Here is a 24,751-nt window from a genome sequence, read left to right on the forward strand (position 1 = left end):
AAATCTCCCCACATCATTGGCATTGTAATGGTAAATAGAAAATAAACCACCCGTCTGTTTTCAAATATTTTCTGTATTATAAAATTTGCATTTAGACATAATCTCATTCTTTACAGCAATAAAAGGGAACAATCAAAGCATTTTCAATGACACACTGCAATTATAGTGGCGGAGAACCGAACTTAAATTGCTACATTAGCACTTGATTAAGACACGCACGGGACTTTCATTTTTCTACACTGACTGCATACTTTCGTGCACACACACAGCTCCCCCAGTTAGGTAATTACCTTATCTGTTTAGAGGATTCTCTCTGTGAATGTGGCTCTCTTGGCTTAACTCCAACGAAAAGGGACGCTTGCCTTCTCAAGCCGGGGTCATTGCCTGGAATTCTCAGCTTTTTCAGATAGGACAGCCTCTGCCAGTGGAAATGTAATTCTTTCAGCTTTCCCCAGTCTCGACTGCAGCAGGACACCCCCACAGCCAGGTCTTCTCCCCAGTAGTGCAGAAAGATGTCTGCCTGTCTTTTTCCCTGCTACTGCCCACTAAAACTTTCCTCTCAGCCCTCTTTATGACGTGTTCCAATGAAATCCATCATCTCTCATCCTCCTACTTTTAAACAATAGCTTCGCTTATACATTTGCAATTGTTGCAAATCTGACTTCCTTCCTCCTGCAGTTACTGTGCACAACAACACGGATAATCAGGCAGAGAAGAGAGGAAAAATCTGCACACTCATTTAACTGGTTTTCAAAATATGCCTAATTCTGCAGTAGAGAACACATTTTATTAGTGAGTTATAATAAAATAAGGTTTTATTAGTCAGGTTAATGGTTAATATGTTAGCTGTTAATTTTCAAATGTGTCTCTAGCAATATAGGCATTTCAGGTGAAAATAGTGTGCATTTTTAAATGAACACGTGTGCTTTTAACTGTAAAAATAGCTTTGCATCTTATATGTTAAAATCGTTTTTTGACTGAATAGCCTGTCTTTCCTTGTTAATCTGCTAACCCATATAGCAATGCACCGCACCCTTGTGGTGGTGCTGAAAAAAAAAATGCTACTTGTGCAGTAGTGCTGTAATGCTACTTGTGCAGTAGTGCTGTAATGCTACTTGTGCAGTAGTGCTGTAATGCTACTTGTGCAGTAGTGCTGTAATGCTACTTGTGCAGTAGTGCTGTACTCTGTGCTGTAACATGCCAAATATCCTTACATATACCCTCCTTTTGTTTTTAGAACTTGGCTATAATCCAAGCCAATTCCTAAAAACAACTTGTTCTATTTTTTTTTTTTACAATATAGCAATCCAACAAAATGAATATTCATGTGCATCAATGAAAATTTGCAATTAACATTTCATCTGAGTCCATCAGTTCATAAAATGTTCCACATTTGCCTTCTCAGTGGAAGTGGCATTACTTTAATTTTAAATTTTCCAAGTCAATTAAAAACAATGAAATAAAACAACTAACTAAAACAAATAAGTAATATAACAAGTTAAAATAAATAATTAAAATAATAAATACGCGGAACTTCATATGCCGGAACTTTTGCTTTGTCTCTTTTGGTATGTCCCGACCAGCGATGTTATTCGGTTCATTCGAGTACTCTTTCATCTTGGCAATCTTGAATCCACAGTATTCATCTCTTTTGGCATTCCGGTTATTTTGTCTTCACCTCCACCTGGAGGCAGGCATCTTTTGGTCTTCATCCAGGGGACTCCAGGACTCCATCGTCTCCCGTGGCCTCTGATCCCGGAACCTCCGATCAAATAATGTTAATCGTCTAAATCAAAATAGAAAATAAACAGATTAAGTACATAGCACAATACTAACTTCATCCTTTTGCCAAAAATAAAACATGCTTGGTAAAAATACTTCGTTTTTTTTTTTTTTTTTTTTTCTGAAATTAAACACAAGTTAAAAGAAAACAAACACATATAAAACAGCATTCAATATTTAATACACTTTCTCTCTGCACACCAACCACGAGCTTCCGTTATATGTGCATTTATTTATTTATCTATTTATTTATTTATTTATTTATTTATTTATATTATATATTTTCACATATATTACAGTGTTTATGTGCCATCCTAACAATCAACTTTTTTTTAACTTCTTTGTCACTGCCTCCTGATCACACCCATTTATTTTCTCAAGGGACTCTATCCGTTTCCACATGCTCAAGCTGCCTGATCTCATGTCTGGGATGGCATGGTTTGATTTGATTTACATGGACAAACTGCTCTATTGCTGTTTCACCTTCATTTTTCAAAATTTTATACACTACAGGAGAGACTTTATCTATAATTCGGAATGGCCCCTGCCAGGCTGCCAGAAATTTAGAATTTTTCTGTTTACTTTTTCCAAAATGAAACTTGTACACCTGATCCCCTACATTGTATTCCTTTACTGATGTCTTTTTGTCATAATATGACTTAGCACTGTCAGCAGCTCTTTCCAGATTTCTCTGCACAAAAGCAAATGCATGTTGCAAATGCCTCCTCAGTTCATCAATATATTCATGAACTGTGGATGCACTCACTAGAGTTTGCTCATGTGTTCTGTATAGTAGGTGTTGTGGTAACACCATTTTCCTACCTGTTAAGACCTCATGGGGGCTAACACCTGTTGCTTTGGCAGGAGTCGACCTGATTGCCATCAAAACCAATGGTAAACGCAAATCCCAGCTGGAACCTGCTTCTGCCACAAATTTCTTTAAAATGTCCACAACAGACCTATTGCTTCTTTCAACTGTACCTGAAGACGCCGCCCGATATGCGATATGTAGTTTCCTTTTTACACCTAGTATTTGCCATACCTTACTCATTAGAGTACTTGTGAAATGACTTCCTCTGTCTGACTCAATTCTTTGTGGCAACCCAAACCTTGAGAACACATGGTTCACCAGCAATGTGGCTGCTGTTTGCGCACTACAATCTGGTGCGGGAATGCACTCAATCCATTTTGACATCAAACATACCACACTCAAAATATAGCGGTGTCCCCTGCTCGACCTTTTTAAGGGACCTACATAGTCTATTTGCAAATCTGACCATGGGAGAGTTAGGCCTCTTTTCATCAATGGTGCTCTATGCATTGGTGAAGCAGGTTTAAATTGGGCGCATACTAGACATCCTCTAGTATATAATTCCACATCTTGGGACATATGTGGCCAGTAAGCATAATCTTTTAGTATTTCTAATGTCTTTTGTGAACCTCTATGGCCTGCAGTTATGGCATCGTGTGCATGGTGTAGCATTAGTCCTCTGAATGAAAGGGGTACTACCCACTGTATTTGCCCTGTTATGGACTCTCTAATCATGAGCCCATCCTGTAATCTAATTCGTGTTTTGTTCTTTAATAACACCCTCAACTCTTCTTTTCCCATACAATCATTTTCTGTTAAAGGATTTTTTTCAGGATCTATCAAATGATTATAATAGATTCCCAAAATTTGATCATTCTTTTGTGCCTCAATCAAATCTTGGTCTGGCGTGTCATGACTCCACTGCACCACCGGTTGATCTACCTCCTTTGGTGCTTTAGAACGTGTGACTGCATCAATTTGTATTTCACCCATTAAATAATCAATAGGTAGCAATTCTCCCATCACAGCCCCAATCTTAGCCAGATGGTCTGCCTTATCATTTCCCTCCTTATCCTCTCCTGGTGTTTTTAAATGCCCACGAATTTTTCTCCAGTATATTGTTAAATTATTTTCTGACACCAATTTGTCTATGGCTTGTATCATTTTTCCATGTTTAAGTGGCTTTTTGTTGTATGTAACCATGCCTCTTGCTTTCCAACCAGGCAAATACTCCACAAAGCTATTCCGTGCATAGTCAGAATCAGTCACCAGGACAATTTCACTGAACTTTTTATCAACTGCAGTAGCAATTGCTTTATAGATGGCTGCCAATTCCGCTACCTGACTGCTCCTATCTCCAATCCTCATCCCTATACTAGGAACGCCTTCACATTTCAACCAGACATTTCCTATTCCTGCCACTAATTGTTTATTACTGTCATTTTCAATGTGAAAAGCACAACCATCCACATATACAGTTGGCAAATCCTTGCATGTTTTTTCATCAAAAGCTTTGTGTGGTGATTGTTCAAACTCCTGCAAACTAGCTTCCACATCCATTTCATTTGTTATTTGTTCAGCTGCACAGTCATGTAAGTCAGCTAACCCTTGAGCAATTGGGCTCTTTTTATTTTGTCCATATCTTACTTCTACGGGAAAACCTTGTAATGCCAGCGTCCATGAAGTGATTCTGGATTGCGCTATATTGCCTGATCTAATTCTTTTACTCTCTAAAAATTGCAAAGGTTGATGATTTGTTTCAATAATCACCTTTTCTCCCTGAACAATGGGGCGGAAATGTTGTAGCGCCCACACAGTGGTTAATAGGGCCTTTTCGCATTCATTAAATTTCATTTCAACTTGGGAAAATGCCTTACTTGCATATGCAATGGTTTTGTGATTCAAATCGTGTTTTTGTGATAACACTGCTGACATACAATGTTCAGAAAAGCCTATTTCTATAAAGAAATCCCTGTCCTTTATGGGGTATGCTAAACATGGTGCCTTTACAAGACATTCCTTCAATCTAGCCACTGCATCAGATTGCTCTCTTTCCCATCTCCAGGGAGTATTTAGTTTAAGCAGTTTAGTCAATGGTTGAGTGATTTCTGCATAATTCTCAATGAACTTTCTGTTATAGCCTGTCATCCCTAATAAACTTTTTACTCCTTTCACATTTTTAGGATCTTTTAATCTTTGTATGGCCTCTATTTTCTTCCTTTGTGGATTTAGCCCATGTTCAGTCACTTCATGCCCTAGAAAGTTCACTTTTTTCTTGCACCATTGTGCTTTTTGCAAAGATACTTTGGCGCCTGCTTTCTGCAATTGGCCAAGCACATGTCTTATTTCATCAAAATGGCTTTTAAGGTTTTCATTTTTTATCAAGACATCATCCACATAAACTATTGTCCCTCTTTCCGCTGCATCCGGCATGGCCTTTCTCAAAAATATGCCAAATTCACTCCCACTATTGATGTACCCGAACGGAGCTCTAAGCCAGGCATATTGAGTCCTGTCAAATGTAAAGGAAAATAGGTGTTGTATCTCCTCTGCCAATGGCACACACCAATATCCAGATGTGAGATCTAACGTGGTAAATACATTTGAACCATGTATCTGAGCTAGGCCCTGATCAATGAATGGTAGTGGCCATCTAGATACTGGTACTCTTTTATTTAACTCTCTTAAGTCTGCACACAGCCGCCATTGACCATTTGGCTTTAACACACCTAAAATAGGCGTATTGGATGTGCTATGAATGGGCCTAATTATTCCCCGTGATTCCAAATTTTTAATAATCTCTGCCAATGATTCTAAACATGCCAGCGGTAGTCTATACTGGCGTACAAACACTGGATTTCTGCTACAACCTTCTGGTAGTGTGGCCACATGTAAATCAGTTAAACCACAATCATAAGCATCTTTTGCAAATACATCCTTAAACTCCATAAATATTTCCCTCAGATTGCGTCGATCCTCATCGCTGTTACATGCATCCGCTAAGGAGATCTGCTCTTCTACCATTCTGGAAAATTCTGGAAACTCTTCTGGTAAAGGAATCTCAGCGCTTTCCTCTAACTGTGTGGCTGTGTCTTTTTGTAGAGCTGCCACTTTCAAATATTTTGGCATATCAGCTTCCACTTCAATGGGCTGATTTCCTGTTTCATTTTCATTTAAATTAAATATTATGCAATCCTCTTGATGGCAGCACACTGTCTCATTTGAATCATAAGGATACACAGAATGAATTTTAAATATTCCTTTGGGCTGAGAGTCCAGGTGTTCTGGCAACTCGCCCTTGGCATCTACATATTTTTCAGGAATATTCCCAATCACCATGTTATTTAAATCTGCCGTATAATGTGATTTTTGTATGGCCATTCCTAATGGGGAGTTTTCCTCTAAATGAATATCCTGACAACCTTTATTATTTACCATGATTTTTACAGATCCCTCACCAATGTCTACCAATGGAATGTATTCATAATCCAGGCCTTGCTGTTTTATGGATTCATTCAGGCATACAAATGCATCAGAGCCTTTCATCTGCTGTCCATTTTTGCATTTCAGTGTTATTGCAAACTGTTTTGTAAATGCAGGAATAATAGTATCTTTCCTTATTTGTAATTCGATGGCATAAGGAACCAGTTGTGCACAATGATAAGCCCTTCTTTTGTCTTCAAATTCAGGTGCCGGCCCACCTAGGCGTGACCATATTTTTTGATTAAGGAAATCTAACACCATACACATTCTGTGCATGATGTCATTGCCCATGTAAAATTCATTTTGTGCTCCACTCACTATCCATACATTATGGTAAATTGTTTTCTGCCCAATGCTAATTTTAAGCATGCATCTGCCTGTAATTCGGTTTTCAAAGTCTGGACTGTCCAACCCAGAAACATATTGATTTTTAATCCTAAATTTCGGGATTTCTTCCCTCTCCATAATTTTTTGCAACAATTTCTCATTAATGAAACTCCTTTCATGTTCAAGCGCTAAAGTGGCTTTTATTGTTTTAAGATAATCATTTATACCAACGTGAACCCATGGTTGCTCATCTTCCATGTGTATCTCTGCCAGAGTGGTAATGTGTTTTTCTGAATCTGTTTTAGGAACAATATTCTGTTTGCATGTATTCTCTTTTAAATAGAAACGTAATGTGTGTTCGTCTATGGCAGTCTGCCAATCTTTCCTTGGGTCCAAGTATATTTGTACAGGTAGTTTTTCATTGTCGCTCTGATCTTTGTCTTGACACCTTAATATAACAGTGACACTAGGTATGCAGCTATTCTGGAGATATACCTCCACAGCATCATTTGTTTTGGCAACGGTGTGACATTCTTTTATATTGCTGTTTTGTGATTTTAGTTTCTTAGGCCTCAATGGTTTTTTGGTTAAGGACCACAGCACTCCATTCACCCCATCTATGAGAGGAGACAATCTTTTCAGGCAATCTGTCCCCATCAGAAATGGAATTTCACAAATAGATGTGATCAATACCTCTTGTTTCATTCTGTGCTTTCCTATTTTTATGTCAACCTCAGTTACACCTATGATGGGCACCTCCTCCCCATTAAAGTTATGCACTGGGCCTTGATTTGCCTTCACTGTGATCTGACTCTGTGGAGGCCTCCCTTCATTGATACTCTTTACCAGCTCCTTGGACATAATTGTGGCCTGTGCGCCAGTGTCAATCATAGCAAAGGTGTGGCATTTTTCTTCTACAGTGATGGGTGCATAATATCTGTCCTCAAGTTCCTCTAATACACATAAGAAATGTGAATTCTTACTGATTTCAGGGCTCACCTTTCTCAGGTCTTTTTCACTTTTGGCTAAGCACATTGGTAAATGAAAAGACATTTTTCCCTCCTTTTTACCCATTTCTGTGCGAGATATTTTATTCATTTCTCCATGTTCAGAGGTTTTTTGGAGTGTGGCCACCGTTCGCCCATCCATCTGGGTAACATCAGAGACCACATTACAACCTTCCAACTGAACATGTGTCACAACATCATTCAGCAATTTGTCATTTTTTAATTCTGTGCATTTGTGATCATTTAGTGTAATACCAGCCCTTTCAGCCTCTTCAAAAATATGTGGCTCAAAGAATTTTTCAGGTGATTGACTTGTACCCTCCTTGTGAGTATTTCCTTTTTCTGTCTGTGTTTGGTAATTGTTTTGCTTGCCCAGGGAAGGAGCTATGGCATCCCCACTTACTCCCTGTTCACTGGTATTCCCCATGCATGAGTCATTTTTCTTAAATCTGTCCCTTTGTTCTTTTGGAATTCCTAATGTTTCTTTTTCATTTGTGCAAATCTTTACTGTTTTATTTAGCTCTAAGTTAAACCGTACCTCTTTTTTAGAAGTATTTGCACTTTCTGTCACAATTTCATTTACTGGTACTTTCATTTTTAATCCATTAGACATCTCAGAGTCGTTATGCAAGATTATATCAGAGCAATCTGTCATTTTGGCACTGCAGTTATCATGAGTACTTAGTCACTTTTCGGAAGCCCCCCGGTCATTGCTATGGCCATCAGCCCCCTCTTTGGAAGGTTGTTTTTGCGCTGTATAGAGCTTTCCTATTTGCTCAGCTAACATTTTCACTTGGGCCTCAAGGCATTGGAACCTTTCCACCTCTCTAGGATCCTCTTTCTGTGGCCTAGGTCGATATTGGTTGTTTTCCCCCTGATTGGATCTATTCTGATACCTCTCAGGTGATTGATACCGGTTGGGATGGTTTCTGAACTCTTGATTCATTTGTGGAGGGGAGCGGGTTGCACCCATCCTTTGATTATAGTCCCCTGGTGGGGAATCATTGTACTGGCGTGGACTGTAGTTCACGTTTTGCTTCATGTCCTGTTTCTCAGATTGTGGGTACTGGCCCCTATATTGATTTCCATTATCAGTAAATCGATCCACATATCGGGGCCTATCCTGATTACCATATATCATGGTGCTGGGATCAAATCTGCTCTGTGTCCCCAATGACTGGTAGGGACCATCATTTCTTTGATCTTGATTTTGTCTCTGGTTATTGTTCATACCTGCCATATCAGACCGGTATCTTACCCGGGGTCTATCTCCTAAATATCTAGGGCTGATGTAGCTCTCTCTATTACTAGGATCATGTGATTGGAACATTGGTACAGTAAATGGCGATCTTTGTTGATTACCCCTTTGTTCAGGTGTCACATTATTTTTACCTTGGCTTTGAGCAGACTCAAGGGACATTTTGGCTGACCTGATTTCCATTACTGTGGCTGAGGGTTCTTTAGATTTAGGCCTAGTATCTTTCATTTTATCACTTTCTCTACCCTGACAATAGAGTACCTCATATAGCTTGGTGCTTTGATGTACAATCCATTCAAGGGACTTGTCACGGTCAAATTCACGGACCAATTGGGATATGATGTCTTTCTGTAGCCCATAGAAGTATGCGGTTTTAAACTCATTGGAATTTGAGTCAAAAGATACATCAAAGCGAGAGAATGCTCTTTTTAAGTCTTGTAAAAATTGGCGAGGTGATGTATTAGGTCCAGCAGTAATAGTGTACGCAACTTTCTTTGCCTCCTGCAATGACTGAAAAGGAGAAAAATGACGCCTAATTTCTTTTTCAAACTCCAGCCATGTCATATTCTGCTGTTCATTTAATCCCCTTATGATGCTGGCCGTCGGGGCATCTAAAGTTAAATGAAAATATTGTCTGTACTGTTCCTTAGGTATCTGGAGCGCTTTAAAAATGTCATGCACCGCTTCTAAGTGATCCTCAATGCAGCATTCACCTCCCTTTTTAAATGGTTTGATCAGGGCTTTAATGGATTTCATTATTTTTATGGGGCTACTTGTTGCAATGCATGGAATTGCACTATTTTGTGATTCAATCCTGTTTTCAGGTGTATGAGATTGGTGGCTGCCCCCAATGGGAGTATCAAATCCCCCAAGGGCGCTGCAACCAAGTTCAGTCACCGGCCCAGTCACTGGGGCACTAGCTCTTTGGGCAGAGCTAGAATTCACCTCCACTCCATTGAATGTGGTACCCTGCCGCCTCTCCTGGGACCTGGGAATGCACATTTGCTGTTCTAAGTCCTTACACTTTTTAAGGAGTCTGTTGGCTTCATCATGCAAATAATTATTTTCATCACTCATTTTATTAATTGCCTCCTGCATATCGCACATTTGCATTTGGCATTCATTGAACTCTTTATTTCTCTTGTCTCTTTCTTGAATCATTTTAATCATTTCTTGTTCTACACTCTGGAGATCACCTTCTTTTTCGCAATGTTCTTTTTGTAAAATCTGCATTTCTGAAACAACCTCATCTTTATCCTGCCTAATGTGATCCACTAAGGCTTTTAAGTGTGTCAATTCTTGCTCACTATCTTCAAATTGTTTCTTGTTTTTGGATAACTGAGTATCAAAGTCTCTGCATTTTAATTGCATGTCTTTTTGGCATACATCCAATTCTGCTCTCAACATTTCCTGATTTTTACTTGCCCCATCTAATTCAGTCTTTAACCTGTTAATTAGCTGAGTATCATTCTCTTGCATTCGCAGTGACTTGTTTAAAATAAACCATATTTTGCCGCATAGCCGTATTAAACAGTCTTTCTCTGCACTTTTATCGGCTGCATTCAATAATCTTGTAAGGCAGACCTGAATTATGCTGCCTTCTGCAAAAATATTGTCTAGTTTTTCTTTCTGCACCTCACCCTGAATGCGGTTACTCCATTCTAAGGTACTGTTCGAAGACCAATTCCCATGTGCAAATAACTTTGCCTCTAAATATTGCACTAGATCTGAGAATGTGGTTTCCCTTTGTGACATTCTGAAATTCGTTTTTAGTGGCACACTGCTATTATAAAATGGGTTCCCTTTAATGTGCAAATGGCAGTGTGAGACACGCTTGCCACGCCCAGTAGGTACTCTATGATCACTTTCCCGGCCTGCAACGCACCATAAATATGTAGGGTATTTTGTGGAGATTTGGGGCCTGACGGTATTTTATTACCGCTGAGAAATAACTTAGCAATAATCACTCTTTGTATTCAGATTTGGCCATGTGCAACAATAATACAATGGACATGCATTATTTCAGCACCCAGACCTGCATATTTGGTATACGTGGTTGGTGGTATTTTGGTGAGCATAATTCCCTTGTTTTATTTGTGGCCCCAATGTCCAGAATCCCTTATCTTCGCTTAGATTTTTCGTGTGATCACTAGAGAGACCTCAGACCTGCATTCTAGGGAAACCACAATTTCCAGGGATAGTGTTGGTGCGCCACCATGGGCAAACTCACTGACTTATTTACGACAGAGAGCTATATGTGGTAGTCTTGTGGTAATTTCCACTACCTTATATACGGTAGGGAGCTATGTTCAGAGAGTCTCTCTTCCCGTTGGCTCATGTACCTCCAACAAGTTATACTACAGTCACTCACAATTATTCATACTGATTCTGACATACACACATCTGTCTTAAAATGACCATTGCACTGTTTAAAAATCTCCCCACATCATTGGCATTGTAATGGTAAATAGAAAATAAACCACCCGTCTGTTTTCAAATATTTTCTGTATTATAAAATTTGCATTTAGACATAATCTCATTCTTTACAGCAATAAAAGGGAACAATCAAAGCATTTTCAATGACACACTGCAATTATAGTGGCGGAGAACCGAACTTAAATTGCTACATTAGCACTTGATTAAGACACGCACGGGACTTTCATTTTTCTACACTGACTGCATACTTTCGTGCACACACACAGCTCCCCCAGTTAGGTAATTACCTTATCTGTTTAGAGGATTCTCTCTGTGAATGTGGCTCTCTTGGCTTAACTCCAACGAAAAGGGACGCTTGCCTTCTCAAGCCGGGGTCATTGCCTGGAATTCTCAGCTTTTTCAGATAGGACAGCCTCTGCCAGTGGAAATGTAATTCTTTCAGTTTTCCCCAGTCTCGACTGCAGCAGGACACCCCCACAGCCAGGTCTTCTCCCCAGTAGTGCAGAAAGATGTCTGCCTGTCTTTTTCCCTGCTACTGCCCACTAAAACTTTCCTCTCAGCCCTCTTTATGACGTGTTCCAATGAAATCCATCATCTCTCATCCTCCTACTTTTAAACAATAGCTTCGCTTATACATTTGCAATTGTTGCAAATCTGACTTCCTTCCTCCTGCAGTTACTGTGCACAACAACACGGATAATCAGGCAGAGAAGAGAGGAAAAATCTGCACACTCATTTAACTGGTTTTCAAAATATGCCTAATTCTGCAGTAGAGAACACATTTTATTAGTGAGTTATAATAAAATAAGGTTTTATTAGTCAGGTTAATGGTTAATATGTTAGCTGTTAATTTTCAAATGTGTCTCTAGCAATATAGGCATTTCAGGTGAAAATAGTGTGCATTTTTAAATGAACACGTGTGCTTTTAACTGTAAAAATAGCTTTGCATCTTATATGTTAAAATCGTTTTTTGACTGAATAGCCTGTCTTTCCTTGTTAATCTGCTAACCCATATAGCAATGCACCGCACCCTTGTGGTGGTGCTGAAAAAAAAAATGCTACTTGTGCAGTAGTGCTGTAATGCTACTTGTGCAGTAGTGCTGTAATGCTACTTGTGCAGTAGTGCTGTAATGCTACTTGTGCAGTAGTGCTGTAATGCTACTTGTGCAGTAGTGCTGTACTCTGTGCTGTAACATGCCAAATATCCTTACATATACCCTCCTTTTGTTTTTAGAACTTGGCTATAATCCAAGCCAATTCCTAAAAACAACTTGTTCTATTTTTTTTTTTTACAATATAGCAATCCAACAAAATGAATATTCATGTGCATCAATGAAAATTTGCAATTAACATTTCATCTGAGTCCATCAGTTCATAAAATGTTCCACATTTGCCTTCTCAGTGGAAGTGGCATTACTTTAATTTTAAATTTTCCAAGTCAATTAAAAACAATGAAATAAAACAACTAACTAAAACAAATAAGTAATATAACAAGTTAAAATAAATAATTAAAATAATAAATACGCGGAACTTCATATGCCGGAACTTTTGCTTTGTCTCTTTTGGTATGTCCCGACCAGCGATGTTATTCGGTTCATTCGAGTACTCTTTCATCTTGGCAATCTTGAATCCACAGTATTCATCTCTTTTGGCATTCCGGTTATTTTGTCTTCACCTCCACCTGGAGGCAGGCATCTTTTGGTCTTCATCCAGGGGACTCCAGGACTCCATCGTCTCCCGTGGCCTCTGATCCCGGAACCTCCGATCAAATAATGTTAATCGTCTAAATCAAAATAGAAAATAAACAGATTAAGTACATAGCACAATACTAACTTCATCCTTTTGCCAAAAATAAAACATGCTTGGTAAAAATACTTCGTTTTTTTTTTTTTTTTTTTTTCTGAAATTAAACACAAGTTAAAAGAAAACAAACACATATAAAACAGCATTCAATATTTAATACACTTTCTCTCTGCACACCAACCACGAGCTTCCGTTATATGTGCATTTATTTATTTATCTATTTATTTATTTATTTATTTATTTATTTATATTATATATTTTCACATATATTACAGTGTTTATGTGCCATCCTAACAATCAACTTTTTTTTAACTTCTTTGTCACTGCCTCCTGATCACACCCATTTATTTTCTCAAGGGACTCTATCCGTTTCCACATGCTCAAGCTGCCTGATCTCATGTCTGGGATGGCATGGTTTGATTTGATTTACATGGACAAACTGCTCTATTGCTGTTTCACCTTCATTTTTCAAAATTTTATACACTACAGGAGAGACTTTATCTATAATTCGGAATGGCCCCTGCCAGGCTGCCAGAAATTTAGAATTTTTCTGTTTACTTTTTCCAAAATGAAACTTGTACACCTGATCCCCTACATTGTATTCCTTTACTGATGTCTTTTTGTCATAATATGACTTAGCACTGTCAGCAGCTCTTTCCAGATTTCTCTGCACAAAAGCAAATGCATGTTGCAAATGCCTCCTCAGTTCATCAATATATTCATGAACTGTGGATGCACTCACTAGAGTTTGCTCATGTGTTCTGTATAGTAGGTGTTGTGGTAACACCATTTTCCTACCTGTTAAGACCTCATGGGGGCTAACACCTGTTGCTTTGGCAGGAGTCGACCTGATTGCCATCAAAACCAATGGTAAACGCAAATCCCAGCTGGAACCTGCTTCTGCCACAAATTTCTTTAAAATGTCCACAACAGACCTATTGCTTCTTTCAACTGTACCTGAAGACGCCGCCCGATATGCGATATGTAGTTTCCTTTTTACACCTAGTATTTGCCATACCTTACTCATTAGAGTACTTGTGAAATGACTTCCTCTGTCTGACTCAATTCTTTGTGGCAACCCAAACCTTGAGAACACATGGTTCACCAGCAATGTGGCTGCTGTTTGCGCACTACAATCTGGTGCGGGAATGCACTCAATCCATTTTGACATCAAACATACCACACTCAAAATATAGCGGTGTCCCCTGCTCGACCTTTTTAAGGGACCTACATAGTCTATTTGCAAATCTGACCATGGGAGAGTTAGGCCTCTTTTCATCAATGGTGCTCTATGCATTGGTGAAGCAGGTTTAAATTGGGCGCATACTAGACATCCTCTAGTATATAATTCCACATCTTGGGACATATGTGGCCAGTAAGCATAATCTTTTAGTATTTCTAATGTCTTTTGTGAACCTCTATGGCCTGCAGTTATGGCATCGTGTGCATGGTGTAGCATTAGTCCTCTGAATGAAAGGGGTACTACCCACTGTATTTGCCCTGTTATGGACTCTCTAATCATGAGCCCATCCTGTAATCTAATTCGTGTTTTGTTCTTTAATAACACCCTCAACTCTTCTTTTCCCATACAATCATTTTCTGTTAAAGGATTTTTTTCAGGATCTATCAAATGATTATAATAGATTCCCAAAATTTGATCATTCTTTTGTGCCTCAATCAAATCTTGGTCTGGCGTGTCATGACTCCACTGCACCACCGGTTGATCTACCTCCTTTGGTGCTTTAGAACGTGTGACTGCATCAATTTGTATTTCACCCATTAAATAATCAATAGGTAGCAATTCTCCCATCACAGCCCCAATCTTAGCCAGATGGTCTGCCTTATCATTTCCCTCCTTATCCTCTCCTGGTGTTTTTAAATGCCCACGAATTTTTCTCCAGTATATTGTTAAATTATTTTCTGACACCAATTTGTCTATGGCTTGTATCATTTTTCCATGTTTAAGTGGCTTTTTGTTGTATGTAACCATGCCTCTTGCTTTCCAACCAGGCAAATACTCCACAAAGCTATTCCGTGCATAGTCAGAATCAGTCACCAGGACAATTTCACTGAACTTTTTATCAACTGCAGTAGCAATTGCTTTATAGATGGCTGCCAATTCCGCTACCTGACTGCTCCTATCTCCAATCCTCATCCCTATACTAGGAACGCCTTCACATTTCAACCAGACATTTCCTATTCCTGCCACTAATTGTTTATTACTGTCATTTTCAATGTGAAAAGCACAACCATCCACATATACAGTTGGCAAATCCTTGCATGTTTTTTCATCAAAAGCTTTGTGTGGTGATTGTTCAAACTCCTGCAAACTAGCTTCCACATCCATTTCATTTGTTATTTGTTCAGCTGCACAGTCATGTAAGTCAGCTAACCCTTGAGCAATTGGGCTCTTTTTATTTTGTCCATATCTTACTTCTACGGGAAAACCTTGTAATGCCAGCGTCCATGAAGTGATTCTGGATTGCGCTATATTGCCTGATCTAATTCTTTTACTCTCTAAAAATTGCAAAGGTTGATGATTTGTTTCAATAATCACCTTTTCTCCCTGAACAATGGGGCGGAAATGTTGTAGCGCCCACACAGTGGTTAATAGGGCCTTTTCGCATTCATTAAATTTCATTTCAACTTGGGAAAATGCCTTACTTGCATATGCAATGGTTTTGTGATTCAAATCGTGTTTTTGTGATAACACTGCTGACATACAATGTTCAGAAAAGCCTATTTCTATAAAGAAATCCCTGTCCTTTATGGGGTATGCTAAACATGGTGCCTTTACAAGACATTCCTTCAATCTAGCCACTGCATCAGATTGCTCTCTTTCCCATCTCCAGGGAGTATTTAGTTTAAGCAGTTTAGTCAATGGTTGAGTGATTTCTGCATAATTCTCAATGAACTTTCTGTTATAGCCTGTCATCCCTAATAAACTTTTTACTCCTTTCACATTTTTAGGATCTTTTAATCTTTGTATGGCCTCTATTTTCTTCCTTTGTGGATTTAGCCCATGTTCAGTCACTTCATGCCCTAGAAAGTTCACTTTTTTCTTGCACCATTGTGCTTTTTGCAAAGATACTTTGGCGCCTGCTTTCTGCAATTGGCCAAGCACATGTCTTATTTCATCAAAATGGCTTTTAAGGTTTTCATTTTTTATCAAGACATCATCCACATAAACTATTGTCCCTCTTTCCGCTGCATCCGGCATGGCCTTTCTCAAAAATATGCCAAATTCACTCCCACTATTGATGTACCCGAACGGAGCTCTAAGCCAGGCATATTGAGTCCTGTCAAATGTAAAGGAAAATAGGTGTTGTATCTCCTCTGCCAATGGCACACACCAATATCCAGATGTGAGATCTAACGTGGTAAATACATTTGAACCATGTATCTGAGCTAGGCCCTGATCAATGAATGGTAGTGGCCATCTAGATACTGGTACTCTTTTATTTAACTCTCTTAAGTCTGCACACAGCCGCCATTGACCATTTGGCTTTAACACACCTAAAATAGGCGTATTGGATGTGCTATGAATGGGCCTAATTATTCCCCGTGATTCCAAATTTTTAATAATCTCTGCCAATGATTCTAAACATGCCAGCGGTAGTCTATACTGGCGTACAAACACTGGATTTCTGCTACAACCTTCTGGTAGTGTGGCCACATGTAAATCAGTTAAACCACAATCATAAGCATCTTTTGCAAATACATCCTTAAACTCCATAAATATTTCCCTCAGATTGCGTCGATCCTCATCGCTGTTACATGCATCCGCTAAGGAGATCTGCTCTTCTACCATTCTGGAAAATTCTGGAAACTCTTCTGGTAAAGGAATCTCAGCGCTTTCCTCTAACTGTGTGGCTGTGTCTTTTTGTAGAGCTGCCACTTTCAAATATTTTGGCATATCAGCTTCCACTTCAATGGGCTGATTTCCTGTTTCATTTTCATTTAAATTAAATATTATGCAATCCTCTTGATGGCAGCACACTGTCTCATTTGAATCATAAGGATACACAGAATGAATTTTAAATATTCCTTTGGGCTGAGAGTCCAGGTGTTCTGGCAACTCGCCCTTGGCATCTACATATTTTTCAGGAATATTCCCAATCACCATGTTATTTAAATCTGCCGTATAATGTGATTTTTGTATGGCCATTCCTAATGGGGAGTTTTCCTCTAAATGAATATCCTGACAACCTTTATTATTTACCATGATTTTTACAGATCCCTCACCAATGTCTACCAATGGAATGTATTCATAATCCAGGCCTTGCTGTTTTATGGATTCATTCAGGCATACAAATGCATCAGAGCCTTTCATCTGCTGTCCATTTTTGCATTTCAGTGTTATTGCAAACTGTTTTGTAAATGCAGGAATAATAGTATCTTTCCTTATTTGTAATTCGATGGCATAAGGAACCAGTTGTGCACAATGATAAGCCCTTCTTTTGTCTTCAAATTCAGGTGCCGGCCCACCTAGGCGTGACCATATTTTTTGATTAAGGAAATCTAACACCATACACATTCTGTGCATGATGTCATTGCCCATGTAAAATTCATTTTGTGCTCCACTCACTATCCATACATTATGGTAAATTGTTTTCTGCCCAATGCTAATTTTAAGCATGCATCTGCCTGTAATTCGGTTTTCAAAGTCTGGACTGTCCAACCCAGAAACATATTGATTTTTAATCCTAAATTTCGGGATTTCTTCCCTCTCCATAATTTTTTGCAACAATTTCTCATTAATGAAACTCCTTTCATGTTCAAGCGCTAAAGTGGCTTTTATTGTTTTAAGATAATCATTTATACCAACGTGAACCCATGGTTGCTCATCTTCCATGTGTATCTCTGCCAGAGTGGTAATGTGTTTTTCTGAATCTGTTTTAGGAACAATATTCTGTTTGCATGTATTCTCTTTTAAATAGAAACGTAATGTGTGTTCGTCTATGGCAGTCTGCCAATCTTTCCTTGGGTCCAAGTATATTTGTACAGGTAGTTTTTCATTGTCGCTCTGATCTTTGTCTTGACACCTTAATATAACAGTGACACTAGGTATGCAGCTATTCTGGAGATATACCTCCACAGCATCATTTGTTTTGGCAACGGTGTGACATTCTTTTATATTGCTGTTTTGTGATTTTAGTTTCTTAGGCCTCAATGGTTTTTTGGTTAAGGACCACAGCACTCCATTCACCCCATCTATGAGAGGAGACAATCTTTTCAGGCAATCTGTCCCCATCAGAAATGGAATTTCACAAATAGATGTGATCAATACCTCTTGTTTCATTCTGTGCTTTCCTATTTTTATGTCAACCTCAGTTACACCTATGATGGGCACCTCCTCCCCATTAAAGTTATGCACTGGGCCTTGATTTGCCTTCACTGTGATCTGACTCTGTGGAGGCCTCCCTTCATTGATACTCTTTACCAGCTCCTTGGACATAATTGTGGCCTGTGCGCCAGTGTCAATCATAGCAAAGGTGTGGCATTTTTCTTCTACAGTGATGGGTGCATAATATCTGTCCTCAACTTCCTCTAATACACATAAGAAATGTGAATTCTTACTGATTTCAGGGCTCACCTTTCTCAGGTCTTTTTCACTTTTGGCTAAGCACATTGGTAAATGAAAAGACATTTTTCCCTCCTTTTTACCCATTTCTGTGCGAGATATTTTATTCATTTCTCCATGTTCAGAGGTTTTTTGGAGTGTGGCCACCGTTCGCCCATCCATCTGGGTAACATCAGAGACCACATTACAACCTTCCAACTGAACATGTGTCACAACATCATTCAGCAATTTGTCATTTTTTAATTCTGTGCATTTGTGATCATTTAGTGTAATACCAGCCCTTTCAGCCTCTTCAAAAATATGTGGCTCAAAGAATTTTTCAGGTGATTGACTTGTACCCTCCTTGTGAGTATTTCCTTTTTCTGTCTGTGTTTGGTAATTGTTTTGCTTGCCCAGGGAAGGAGCTATGGCATCCCCACTTACTCCCTGTTCACTGGTATTCCCCATGCATGAGTCATTTTTCTTAAATCTGTCCCTTTGTTCTTTTGGAATTCCTAATGTTTCTTTTTCATTTGTGCAAATCTTTACTGTTTTATTTAGCTCTAAGTTAAACCGTACCTCTTTTTTAGAAGTATTTGCACTTTCTGTCACAATTTCATTTACTGGTACTTTCATTTTTAATCCATTAGACATCTCAGAGTCGTTATGCAAGATTATATCAGAGCAATCTGTCATTTTGGCACTGCAGTTATCATGAGTACTTAGTCACTTTTCGGAAGCCCCCCGGTCATTGCTATGGCCATCAGCCCCCTCTTTGGAAGGTTGTTTTTGCGCTGTATAGAGCTTTCCTATTTGCTCAGCTAACATTTTCACTTGGGCCTCAAGGCATTGGAACCTTTCCACCTCTCTAGGATCCTCTTTCTGTGGCCTAGGTCGATATTGGTTGTTTTCCCCCTGATTGGATCTATTCTGATACCTCTCAGGTGATTGATACCGGTTGGGATGGTTTCTGAACTCTTGATTCATTTGTGGAGGGGAGCGGGTTGCACCCATCCTTTGATTATAGTCCCCTGGTGGGGAATCATTGTACTGGCGTGGACTGTAGTTCACGTTTTGCTTCATGTCCTGTTTCTCAGATTGTGGGTACTGGCCCCTATATTGATTTCCATTATCAGTAAATCGATCCACATATCGGGGCCTATCCTGATTACCATATATCATGGTGCTGGGATCAAATCTGCTCTGTGTCCCCAATGACTGGTAGGGACCATCATTTCTTTGATCTTGATTTTGTCTCTGGTTATTGTTCATACCTGCCATATCAGACCGGTATCTTACCCGGGGTCTATCTCCTAAATATCTAGGGCTGATGTAGCTCTCTCTATTACTAGGATCATGTGATTGGAACATTGGTACAGTAAATGGCGATCTTTGTTGATTACCCCTTTGTTCAGGTGTCACATTATTTTTACCTTGGCTTTGAGCAGACTCAAGGGACATTTTGGCTGACCTGATTTCCATTACTGTGGCTGAGGGTTCTTTAGATTTAGGCCTAGTATCTTTCATTTTATCACTTTCTCTACCCTGACAATAGAGTACCTCATATAGCTTGGTGCTTTGATGTACAATCCATTCAAGGGACTTGTCACGGTCAAATTCACGGACCAATTGGGATATGATGTCTTTCTGTAGCCCATAGAAGTATGCGGTTTTAAACTCATTGGAATTTGAGTCAAAAGATACATCAAAGCGAGAGAATGCTCTTTTTAAGTCTTGTAAAAATTGGCGAGGTGATGTATTAGGTCCAGCAGTAATAGTGTACGCAACTTTCTTTGCCTCCTGCAATGACTGAAAAGGAGAAAAATGACGCCTAATTTCTTTTTCAAACTCCAGCCATGTCATATTCTGCTGTTCATTTAATCCCCTTATGATGCTGGCCGTCGGGGCATCTAAAGTTAAATGAAAATATTGTCTGTACTGTTCCTTAGGTATCTGGAGCGCTTTAAAAATGTCATGCACCGCTTCTAAGTGATCCTCAATGCAGCATTCACCTCCCTTTTTAAATGGTTTGATCAGGGCTTTAATGGATTTCATTATTTTTATGGGGCTACTTGTTGCAATGCATGGAATTGCACTATTTTGTGATTCAATCCTGTTTTCAGGTGTATGAGATTGGTGGCTGCCCCCAATGGGAGTATCAAATCCCCCAAGGGCGCTGCAACCAAGTTCAGTCACCGGCCCAGTCACTGGGGCACTAGCTCTTTGGGCAGAGCTAGAATTCACCTCCACTCCATTGAATGTGGTACCCTGCCGCCTCTCCTGGGACCTGGGAATGCACATTTGCTGTTCTAAGTCCTTACACTTTTTAAGGAGTCTGTTGGCTTCATCATGCAAATAATTATTTTCATCACTCATTTTATTAATTGCCTCCTGCATATCGCACATTTGCATTTGGCATTCATTGAACTCTTTATTTCTCTTGTCTCTTTCTTGAATCATTTTAATCATTTCTTGTTCTACACTCTGGAGATCACCTTCTTTTTCGCAATGTTCTTTTTGTAAAATCTGCATTTCTGAAACAACCTCATCTTTATCCTGCCTAATGTGATCCACTAAGGCTTTTAAGTGTGTCAATTCTTGCTCACTATCTTCAAATTGTTTCTTGTTTTTGGATAACTGAGTATCAAAGTCTCTGCATTTTAATTGCATGTCTTTTTGGCATACATCCAATTCTGCTCTCAACATTTCCTGATTTTTACTTGCCCCATCTAATTCAGTCTTTAACCTGTTAATTAGCTGAGTATCATTCTCTTGCATTCGCAGTGACTTGTTTAAAATAAACCATATTTTGCCGCATAGCCGTATTAAACAGTCTTTCTCTGCACTTTTATCGGCTGCATTCAATAATCTTGTAAGGCAGACCTGAATTATGCTGCCTTCTGCAAAAATATTGTCTAGTTTTTCTTTCTGCACCTCACCCTGAATGCGGTTACTCCATTCTAAGGTACTGTTCGAAGACCAATTCCCATGTGCAAATAACTTTGCCTCTAAATATTGCACTAGATCTGAGAATGTGGTTTCCCTTTGTGACATTCTGAAATTCGTTTTTAGTGGCACACTGCTATTATAAAATGGGTTCCCTTTAATGTGCAAATGGCAGTGTGAGACACGCTTGCCACGCCCAGTAGGTACTCTATGATCACTTTCCCGGCCTGCAACGCACCATAAATATGTAGGGTATTTTGTGGAGATTTGGGGCCTGACGGTATTTTATTACCGCTGAGAAATAACTTAGCAATAATCACTCTTTGTATTCAGATTTGGCCATGTGCAACAATAATACAATGGACATGCATTATTTCAGCACCCAGACCTGCATATTTGGTATACGTGGTTGGTGGTATTTTGGTGAGCATAATTCCCTTGTTTTATTTGTGGCCCCAATGTCCAGAATCCCTTATCTTCGCTTAGATTTTTCGTGTGATCACTAGAGAGACCTCAGACCTGCATTCTAGGGAAACCACAATTTCCAGGGATAGTGTTGGTGCGCCACCATGGGCAAACTCACTGACTTATTTACGACAGAGAGCTATATGTGGTAGTCTTGTGGTAATTTCCACTACCTTATATACGGTAGGGAGCTATGTTCAGAGAGTCTCTCTTCCCGTTGGCTCATGTACCTCCAACAAGTTATACTACAGTCACTCACAATTATTCATACTGATTCTGACATACACACATCTGTCTTAAAATGACCATTGCACTGTTTAAAAATCTCCCCACATCATTGGCATTGTAATGGTAAATAGAAAATAAACCACCCGTCTGTTTTCAAATATTTTCTGTATTATAAAATTTGCATTTAGACATAATCTCATTCTTTACAGCAATAAAAGGGAACAATCAAAGCATTTTCAATGACACACTGCAATTATAGTGGCGGAGAACCGAACTTAAATTGCTACATTAGCACTTGATTAAGACACGCACGGGACTTTCATTTTTCTACACTGACTGCATACTTTCGTGCACACACACAGCTCCCCCAGTTAGGTAATTACCTTATCTGTTTAGAGGATTCTCTCTGTGAATGTGGCTCTCTTGGCTTAACTCCAACGAAAAGGGACGCTTGCCTTCTCAAGCCGGGGTCATTGCCTGGAATTCTCAGCTTTTTCAGATAGGACAGCCTCTGCCAGTGGAAATGTAATTCTTTCAGCTTTCCCCAGTCTCGACTGCAGCAGGACACCCCCACAGCCAGGTCTTCTCCCCAGTAGTGCAGAAAGATGTCTGCCTGTCTTTTTCCCTGCTACTGCCCACTAAAACTTTCCTCTCAGCCCTCTTTATGACGTGTTCCAATGAAATCCATCATCTCTCATCCTCCTACTTTTAAACAATAGCTTCGCTTATACATTTGCAATTGTTGCAAATCTGACTTCCTTCCTCCTGCAGTTACTGTGCACAACAACACGGATAATCAGGCAGAGAAGAGAGGAAAAATCTGCACACTCATTTAACTGGTTTTCAAAATATGCCTAATTCTGCAGTAGAGAACACATTTTATTAGTGAGTTATAATAAAATAAGGTTTTATTAGTCAGGTTAATGGTTAATATGTTAGCTGTTAATTTTCAAATGTGTCTCTAGCAATATAGGCATTTCAGGTGAAAATAGTGTGCATTTTTAAATGAACACGTGTGCTTTTAACTGTAAAAATAGCTTTGCATCTTATATGTTAAAATCGTTTTTTGACTGAATAGCCTGTCTTTCCTTGTTAATCTGCTAACCCATATAGCAATGCACCGCACCCTTGTGGTGGTGCTGAAAAAAAAAATGCTACTTGTGCAGTAGTGCTGTAATGCTACTTGTGCAGTAGTGCTGTAATGCTACTTGTGCAGTAGTGCTGTAATGCTACTTGTGCAGTAGTGCTGTAATGCTACTTGTGCAGTAGTGCTGTACTCTGTGCTGTAACATGCCAAATATCCTTACATATACCCTCCTTTTGTTTTTAGAACTTGGCTATAATCCAAGCCAATTCCTAAAAACAACTTGTTCTATTTTTTTTTTTTACAATATAGCAATCCAACAAAATGAATATTCATGTGCATCAATGAAAATTTGCAATTAACATTTCATCTGAGTCCATCAGTTCATAAAATGTTCCACATTTGCCTTCTCAGTGGAAGTGGCATTACTTTAATTTTAAATTTTCCAAGTCAATTAAAAACAATGAAATAAAACAACTAACTAAAACAAATAAGTAATATAACAAGTTAAAATAAATAATTAAAATAATAAATACGCGGAACTTCATATGCCGGAACTTTTGCTTTGTCTCTTTTGGTATGTCCCGACCAGCGATGTTATTCGGTTCATTCGAGTACTCTTTCATCTTGGCAATCTTGAATCCACAGTATTCATCTCTTTTGGCATTCCGGTTATTTTGTCTTCACCTCCACCTGGAGGCAGGCATCTTTTGGTCTTCATCCAGGGGACTCCAGGACTCCATCGTCTCCCGTGGCCTCTGATCCCGGAACCTCCGATCAAATAATGTTAATCGTCTAAATCAAAATAGAAAATAAACAGATTAAGTACATAGCACAATACTAACTTCATCCTTTTGCCAAAAATAAAACATGCTTGGTAAAAATACTTCGTTTTTTTTTTTTTTTCTGAAATTAAACACAAGTTAAAAGAAAACAAACACATATAAAACAGCATTCAATATTTAATACACTTTCTCTCTGCACACCAACCACGAGCTTCCGTTATATGTGCATTTATTTATTTATCTATTTATTTATTTATTTATTTATTTATTTATATTATATATTTTCACATATATTACAGTGTTTATGTGCCATCCTAACAATCAACTTTTTTTTAACTTCTTTGTCACTGCCTCCTGATCACACCCATTTATTTTCTCAAGGGACTCTATCCGTTTCCACATGCTCAAGCTGCCTGATCTCATGTCTGGGATGGCATGGTTTGATTTGATTTACATGGACAAACTGCTCTATTGCTGTTTCACCTTCATTTTTCAAAATTTTATACACTACAGGAGAGACTTTATCTATAATTCGGAATGGCCCCTGCCAGGCTGCCAGAAATTTAGAATTTTTCTGTTTACTTTTTCCAAAATGAAACTTGTACACCTGATCCCCTACATTGTATTCCTTTACTGATGTCTTTTTGTCATAATATGACTTAGCACTGTCAGCAGCTCTTTCCAGATTTCTCTGCACAAAAGCAAATGCATGTTGCAAATGCCTCCTCAGTTCATCAATATATTCATGAACTGTGGATGCACTCACTAGAGTT

The 24,751-nt window shown here is 38.9% G+C and overlaps 1 protein-coding gene and 1 long non-coding RNA gene across 8 annotated transcripts in view; one reads left to right on the forward strand and one right to left on the reverse strand.

Moving 5' to 3' along the window:
* On the reverse strand, window positions 1-24,085 carry LOC138456323 (uncharacterized). Its single transcript, XR_011262086.1, has 3 exons — window positions 22,493-24,085; window positions 11,392-12,887; window positions 1-1,786 (listed from the first exon to the last, which is right to left on the reverse strand). It is a non-coding gene; the product is annotated as an uncharacterized lncRNA (long non-coding RNA).
* Window positions 1-24,751, forward strand: part of LOC138456334 (dnaJ homolog subfamily A member 1-like) — a 972,900-nt gene that overhangs the window by 636,981 nt on the left and 311,168 nt on the right. The window lies entirely within an intron of this gene.

The sequence above is a fragment of the Ambystoma mexicanum genome, chromosome 1p, assembly GCF_040938575.1.
Source record: "Ambystoma mexicanum isolate Mex_15411 chromosome 1p, UKY_AmexF1_1, whole genome shotgun sequence".
In the NCBI taxonomy this organism is placed as follows: Eukaryota; Metazoa; Chordata; class Amphibia; order Caudata; family Ambystomatidae; genus Ambystoma; species Ambystoma mexicanum.